The 7,523-nt window shown below is 54.0% G+C and overlaps 1 non-coding gene across 1 annotated transcript; it reads left to right on the forward strand.

Moving 5' to 3' along the window:
- Positions 1–5,980: 5,980 nt before the first annotated feature.
- On the forward strand, positions 5,981–6,065 carry TRNAG-UCC (transfer RNA glycine (anticodon UCC)). Its single transcript has one exon. It is a non-coding gene; the product is annotated as a tRNA-Gly (tRNA).
- Positions 6,066–7,523: the final 1,458 nt, after the last annotated feature.

The following is a 7,523-nucleotide window of genomic DNA, read 5'->3' on the forward strand; positions in this document are numbered from 1 at the left end:
GGGAATGGGGTCAGAGCATGAGCTGGCAGGACTAGGTTTATTTAGAAGAATTCGGTGAATTTGTGATTTTTAATAAAAGTAACTGCAAAGCGGAAAACCATGAGTACCTCCTGTTCTCACGGTTACCTGCACAACAGTTACCAGCACAAACGCCCAGGACCATCTCCCCTGCTCTCCCTGCCCATGGCCACCCCCGCCGCCCTGAGATGCTTGGCCATAGTTAAGCAGAAATACGTAGGATTAATTTATTTTTGTTAAATGGGCTTGGTTGGATTTACCACATTCAACTAACATTTCTTAAGTACCTACTGTGTTTTCGTACAGCCTAAAACCCTGCCGGATGTATTACACACATCACTTCTTGTAATCCAAATAAGAAGCTTGTGAGGTCATTATCCCCCTTTTACAGATGAGGCCACTGAGGCTCAGAGAGCCTGGGAGACTCACACGGCCCGGCTGGGAGGATGGACACACATTTGGGCCTCGCTCCTGGTGCCACATCTCAAGTTCCTCCCGAGGCAGTTCAGACCCTGAGCCTGGGACTTCCTAGTGAGGTGAACCCCCAGCCTCAGCCTCCTCGTCTCTCCAATGAAGATAAGAAGAACCAATCATTGGGGGACATACTGGCCCTAAAGCGCCGAGGGCCGTGAAGTCCTTGTCACTGTTATAAGTGATACGTGGGGAGTGGGGAGCCGAGCAATCTGCAAGCCGAGGCTCCCAGACACAATGACAGCGGCCCCCGGACCTCGGCCACCATCCAGTCTTCCCCTCTTGTCCTCCTTCAACCTCTCAGGGGCCAAGCCCGAAGGCTCTCTCGGTCCGCTTGCCTGCCTCCTATGCCACCTTCGCTGCTGTGACTTTAAGAAGCAGTGCCCATCCCCCCAGCCCAGGGGCCCCCTAGCCCAGGATTTTGAAGACATGAGTGTGAATGATGGCACTGGGCCGGCCTGGCTGTCTGCGGGGGCAGGGGCTCCCTCTGGGGTCTCCGGATCCAGAATCAGTCTGGGCAGCTTCTGGAATGGACACCCTTGTTCCACAGTCAGCCCGTAGTCTACACACACCAGATCCTGTCCTCGAAGCCGGCGGGGAGGAGAGCAGGGAGCAGAAAGAGGAGACCCCGCCGTGCAGCTCCGCAGCCCGGCCACACGCACTCTGGCAGCGAGGAAGGCCGGGATGCTGTGGTGGACATTTGTCATTCACTTGGGCCACCCAAACCCAGTCCTGAGCTCCTGAGTCTCAGTGGGGCAGGAGGGGGCGAGACCCCTTTCTCCTCTCTCCGGCGGCAGTAGTCTTTGCTGCAGAAGTGGCCGTGGTGCGACTGCCGGGTCTCAGGATCACTGAGCGCGAGCGCCACATTGGACCAGCCCAATGGCACCGTGCGGATGGTGTGGGCGGTGCTTCTGGAAGCTCCAGCCCTCCTACCCAGGTCCTTTCAACGAGACCGTTTTTTGCTGACAGTGCAGACCCAGCTTCTGTGCTTATAGCCAAGAGCCCCGATTGGTAGTCATACTGGTGTTGGCTCGTCCCTGTGCACGGTCCCTACTGACCCTTGTCCCAACCCGATGTGGAGCCTCGTACCTTTCAGTCCTTGACAAATACTTGGACTTGTTTGTTTGGTTTTCTTTTAGTTTTTTTGTTTTGTTTTTTTTTTTTTTTTAATGTTGCTTTATTTTTGAGAGAGAGACAGAGCATGGGCAGGGGAGGGGCGGAGAGAGGGAGACACAGAATCTGAAACAGGCTCCAGGCTCTGAGCTGTCAGCCCAGAGCTCGATGCAGGACTAGAACTCAAACCTTGAGATCATGACCTGAGCTAAAGTCTGAACTTAACAGACTGAGCCACCCAAGTGCCCCTGTTTGGTTTTCTTTTAAATGTTTATTTTTGAGAGAGAGAGAGAGAGAGAGAGAGAGAGAGAGAGAGAGAGAGAGAAAGAGACAAAATGCATGAGTGGGGGAGGGGAGACAGTATCTGAAGCAGGCTCCCCACCGTCAGTGCAGAGCCCTACTCGGGACTTGAACTCACAAACCATGAGATCATGACCTGAGCCCAAGTCTGATGCTCCATCGACTGAGCCACCCAGGCGCCCTGTTGCTTGTTTTTTTAACAAACACTTATCAGGCACCTACCAAGGACCACAGAACCCTTCTGCACACCGGGTCCCAGTCACATGTCACATTTTCGAAGCATTGCCACACCCCTGCTAACTGCCTTCGCCATGCATTCGGGGTTGATGTTCTTCCTGCGCTGACAGTGGCATCCTACTGAGGTCTGTGGGTTGACGTCATCCCCGTTGGGTAGGGCAAGGGAGAGCCCGTGTCCCCAGAATAGAAAGGGTGTTTCTAAAGGCAAATGATCTGGAGCAGTGTATACCCTCAGAAAACCAGAACTTTCTCAAGTCTGCACTTTTAGGAAGGTGTGGCTCCTGGGACAAGGAGGTAGGAAGGAGGAAAGAGCTTCCTAGCTCGCGCGCACACACACACACACACACACGCTATCTTTACTTTTTGAGGTATTTAATATATACGGTAAGGAAAGTGAAGTACAAAGTATACAAGTCTTAAACACACAGCTTGATTCGTTTTTTATGTTTATTTGTTTTTGAGAGACAGAGAGAGACAGAGCCCGCGTGGGCAAGGGGCAGAGAGACAGGGAGACACAGAATCCGAAGCAGGCTCCAGGCTCTGAGCTGTCAGCACAGAGCCCGACGCGGACTCGAACCCATGAACCGGGAGATCACGACTGGAACCAAAGTCAGACGCTCAACCAGCTGAGCCTCCCAGGCGCCCCATGATTTGTTTTTACGTATGTGCACGCCGCACACCCATGTAATCGTCACCCACATCAAGACGTGAAACAGCACCCCACAAGGGCCACTCATGCACTTCCCAGTCAATCCCAGCTGCCCCCGTGCAGGGAACCACTATTCGGAATTCTATCACAATATACGAGTTTTGCCCATTCTTGAAGCTTATATAAAAGGAATCCAACAATGTGGTCTTTGTGTCTGACCTCTTTCACTCAACCTAATGTCTGTTGTGTGTCATTTATTGGTTGCTACTGTATTGTATTTTTAAATCCAAGACAGTTAACGTATAGTATAATAATGACTTCAGGAGTAGAATTTAGTGATTCATCACTTACATATAATACCCAGTGCTCATCCCAACAAGTGACCTCCTCAATACCCCTCACCCATTTAGCCCATTCCCCTACCGCTGCCCCTCCAGGAACCCTCAGTTTATTCTCTGCATTTAAGCGTCTCTTATGGTTTGCCTCCCTCTCTCTTCTTACCTTATTTTGTTGCTTCCTCGTAATCTCTGGGGTGTATTCCCTTGTCCAGGTAGAGCACAGTCTACCCTTTCTCCTATTGGTGGACATTAGACCATTTCTTCTGTCTTTCACAGATACAGTTGCCACGAACCTTCTTGGACTTGTCCTTTGGTAGATGCGTGGACTCTTTCCTCTCAGGTATATATGCCGAGGTGGGACTGCTGGGTCATTGGGTAGGCACGTGACAGTAACCAGGGGTGTGCTGGTAGATGTTTCACCACCAGCTCTTTGGGGAGAAAAAAAATCGTGATTTGTAGCGTTGGCCAGTTCCCATGGTGCAAATCATTTGGTGGCGGGTTTCAAGCTACGGACGTGAAGTCATTACACCCAGAATTAGAAAGAGACGCAGGTCGCCAGATCTCGGGGTCCACGTGAATTGGCTCAGGAATGCCACTGGGCCTCTTTTCCTTAGTAACTTGTTCAACTAGAACAGGGCCTATGATGCAAAGACTAGGATGTGTTGTGCCACCCGGTCCGTGCAACGCATGTCACACGTTATACTTCCATAGTTGCCAGCTGTCACCCCGACCAGTCTTTGGGTAGAAGGGTAAGTGTCCACCTCTTACCTGAACATTAAAAAGGGAACATACTGAGGCCAGCGTGGCCATGGCAGTTAAGATCCTCAAGGTGAAGGGTGGTGAAGAGCTGGCCCCCACCCCAGAAGTGTCCTTCTGATGCCAACCTTGGAGGATCTAGGTCTTACCGCTATTATTGCTTTTTTTAATGGCTATTTAGTTTTGAGAGAGAGAGAGAGAGAGAGAGGGCATGAGTGGAAAAGGGCACAGAGAGAGAGAGGGAGTCACAGAATCTGAATCAGGCTCCAGGCTCTGAGCTGGCAGCCCAGAGCCCGACGCAGGGCTTGAACTCACGAACCTTGAGATCATGACGCGAGCCAAAGTCGGACGCTTAACCGACTGAGCCACCCAGGCACCCCGAGGTCCTACCATTATTAAAGAAAGTAGCAAATTCTTAATAGAAACCAAGGCTCAGAGAGCGGGGCCAAGTTGAATGCCACCTCTAAAGCTGGGTGTTTGGAAAGAAGATATCAAATGTCAGAGGAATGAGTCTCTAATGGTGGCATTTCATTCTCCCCTGCTGGCTGGTCGGGGAGAGAATGGCTCTACACCCCTCAAATGACCCGAAGCTCTCCTGGAAGGCTGGGCCCCACCAGCCAGGCCCTTCTGCTTCATGTGAAAGCCTCCCGATCCCCCCACTGTGCATCGTGGATGGTATTTTATGGGCAATGAAGAGCCAGCCCTCATCAGCTGGAGTGCACAGAGCCTTTCCAGCCCAGGCACGCGGAGGCTGTTAACTGACACGCTGCGCTGAGGGCCCGAGGCCGCCACCAAGGACACATCTGTTCCCAAGAAGCACTCTGTGACAGCCTTTTGTCTCCTCGCCCGTCCTCTCTGCCCGCGATGGTGGTGCGGCGGGGAGAGGGCTTGATGGAGTGTTCCCGTTCCTTCCCGGCCGCCGCCCCGAACTTCACCTCCTTCCCCATTCCCCTGTGGCTGGCCATCGGGTGCTGACGTGTCCCTTGATTCTCCCTCCTTCCAGACATTTCCTGGCTCCCCCCTGCCTGCCAGAGAAAGTCCCAGCTTCTGCACGTGTCTTCTTAAAGGCTCTCGCAGATGGTGGACGTGCCTGCTTTCCAGAACATCTCCTGTCACTCACCACCCGGCCCTTCCCTGCAGACGCTCTGCTCATCGATGCGTGCCCTGTGCGCTCCATCGAGTGCGCTGGCCCCACGTGTCACCTGGTGGACCTTTGCCCGGAGGACTCAGCTCCAACGACGTCTCTTCTGTGAAGCCTTCCGGGACTCGCGTGTCGTCTCCCTGTCTCTGGCAGAATTAGTCGCTCCACCCCAGCATGACACAGCTGCCTCCAGAACGGTCCGCTGTGGGGTCATGAGGAGGACCTGTCTCCAGTCTGTCTCCAGTCACAGACACGTCACCTTCCTTTTGGTGTCCTCCATGCGGAGCGTTGAGCCTGGCCCTCGGCGGAAGCACTGACGTCCCCGGTTTATTACATTCAGTGAAGAAACATCGCTGTGCTTGGAACGACCGTCAATACGGCCCTACCTCAAAGTGGTCCGGGGTGGGGAGCACACGGTGGGATGCCACTCAGCGTCTTGTCTCCGAGGAGGGGTCCCCAGCCTCTCCCGTGGTGGCAGCGGTAAAAGGAGCCTGAGTCTGAGCTTTGCCTGTACCCCGAAGCTGGACTTCTAGAATGGCCTCATTTTTCTTTCTCCATCCCACCTCCTCCACTGGGGTGGCAGAGGGGCTGTGTGAAGAGTGATGGAGTGTGGGGCAGGCGGAGGGCAGAGTGGAGCTAACAGCACCCCCCCACCCCCAATGCGGAATAAGTGTGATATTCCTCGGACACTCCCGGCTACCCAAGAACAAAGGAAAGGGGTTAAAGTGCTTGCCAGGGTGATGTGGGAAACTCAGGCAAATGAAAAATTAAATTCCCTCGCTGCCTCTAGCCCATTGCCAAGTCCTTGAAACCAGCAGAGTGACCTCCCTCTAGGAGCTCAGCTGCCTCCATGATGACACTTTGCTGGGGGCCAAAGGGAATCCTGGCTTAACATTATCCTGACGCCCCAAGATCCTGTAAGTCTACTTTAACAGATAAAAATTCCTTTGGAGGGGCACCTGGGTGGCTCAGTTGGTTGAGCGCCCGACTTCCGCTCGGGTTGTGATTTTGCAGGGCGTGGGTTCGAGCCCCGCGTCGGGCTCTCTGCTGTCAGCACAGGGCCTGCTTCGGATCTTCTGTCCCCCTCTGCCTCTGCCCCTCCCCTGCTTGTGCTCTCTCTTTTTCTCTCTCAAAAATAAATAAGAGATTTCCTTCTGTCCCGCGGCCCTCGCGGTCATTCTGATCTCCTATAAAAAGACCAGAAGGAGATAGCCTTGGTGGTTCACAGCGGGGAGACTGGGATTGGGGTAGGTTTTGTTCCCTTCCTCTGTCTCAAAGTGGTTGTTTTTGCCAGGAGACTCTGTCACTACGCTCATCTTAACTGAGCCCCGGCTAGAAGCTGGCGAACGCATACAGGAGGGGGGTGAAATCAAAAAGTGAACTCTAGCCTCAACGACGAATAAGTTCTGCTTTCAGCATTTGGGACCAGGGTGTCATGGGAGCCAGGAGGAGGCCGGGGTTCTGGGCGGTTTGAGTCCTGCTCCCCGACTCGGGAGCGTGGCCTCGGCTGTCCCTCGGCTTCTCGGAGACCCGGCCTCTCACGGGTGACACGGGGCGATCGTGCTTATTTCCAGATGTCGCTGGAGGACCAGATGAAGTAATGTGTGGGAAAAACACCGTCCCAACTGGAAAACTAACGTGTCGCCACTGGTCACTGAAGGTCTTCTACCCTTTCAACGTGCGCGAGACAGCCATACAATAGCATATCATCCAGCTTCAGGAAGAAGGAAATCCTGACACCTGCTAGGACACGGGTGAACCCTGAGGACGCTCTGCTCAGTGGAATAAGCCTTGCGGAAAAAGACCAATGTTGCACAGTTCCACTTCTCTGAGGTCCCCGGAGTAATCAAAGTCACGGACACAGAAAGTAGAACGTGGTCGCGGGGGGCCGGGGGAGGCGGGTGGGGAGTTCGAGTTGAAGGAGCAGAGTTTCAGTTTGGGCAGACGGGAAATCTCCGCGGACGGACGGTGGGGATGGTCGCGCAACCAGAGTGAGGCAGGGAAACTGAAGGGACCCCGCGAAAGACTGCTTGTTTCGCTGCCTCTCCTCTTGCCGGCACCCGCACCCGCGCCTTACGCGGGGCTTGCGGAACCGCGTGTGTGTCCTCCTCGTGAAGGCCGAGGATTTAATGAGCTCTTTGGAGTGTTCCAGCACAGTAGACAATACCTAAGGAGTGACCGGGCGGGCTCGTCACAAACGTTTTCCAAGAGGCCCGACTCACCCAGACCCCTGACTCCTTCCAGGGCATCAGTGACTTACGGAAAACCCCGTCTTTGTTCCCGGATGCCCGAGAAGACACGTGCACAGGACCACCATCCTGAACCAAACCCCCAGGCCCCCAGCAAAGACGAGACCCCCTCTCCTCTCCTTTCTGAGTCTCCCGGACACTCCGTCCGCATCTGTACTCTCTGCGTCTTCAATCTCTGCTCGCACTTCCTCTCGCCTTGCATTTGATTTCTCTCCTGTGCGACGCCAAGGACCCTTTTGGCTGCTCCCGCG

Source organism: Panthera onca, chromosome B4, assembly GCF_046562875.1.
Source record: "Panthera onca isolate mPanOnc1 chromosome B4, mPanOnc1 haplotype 2, whole genome shotgun sequence".
NCBI classification, from domain to species: Eukaryota; Metazoa; Chordata; class Mammalia; order Carnivora; family Felidae; genus Panthera; species Panthera onca.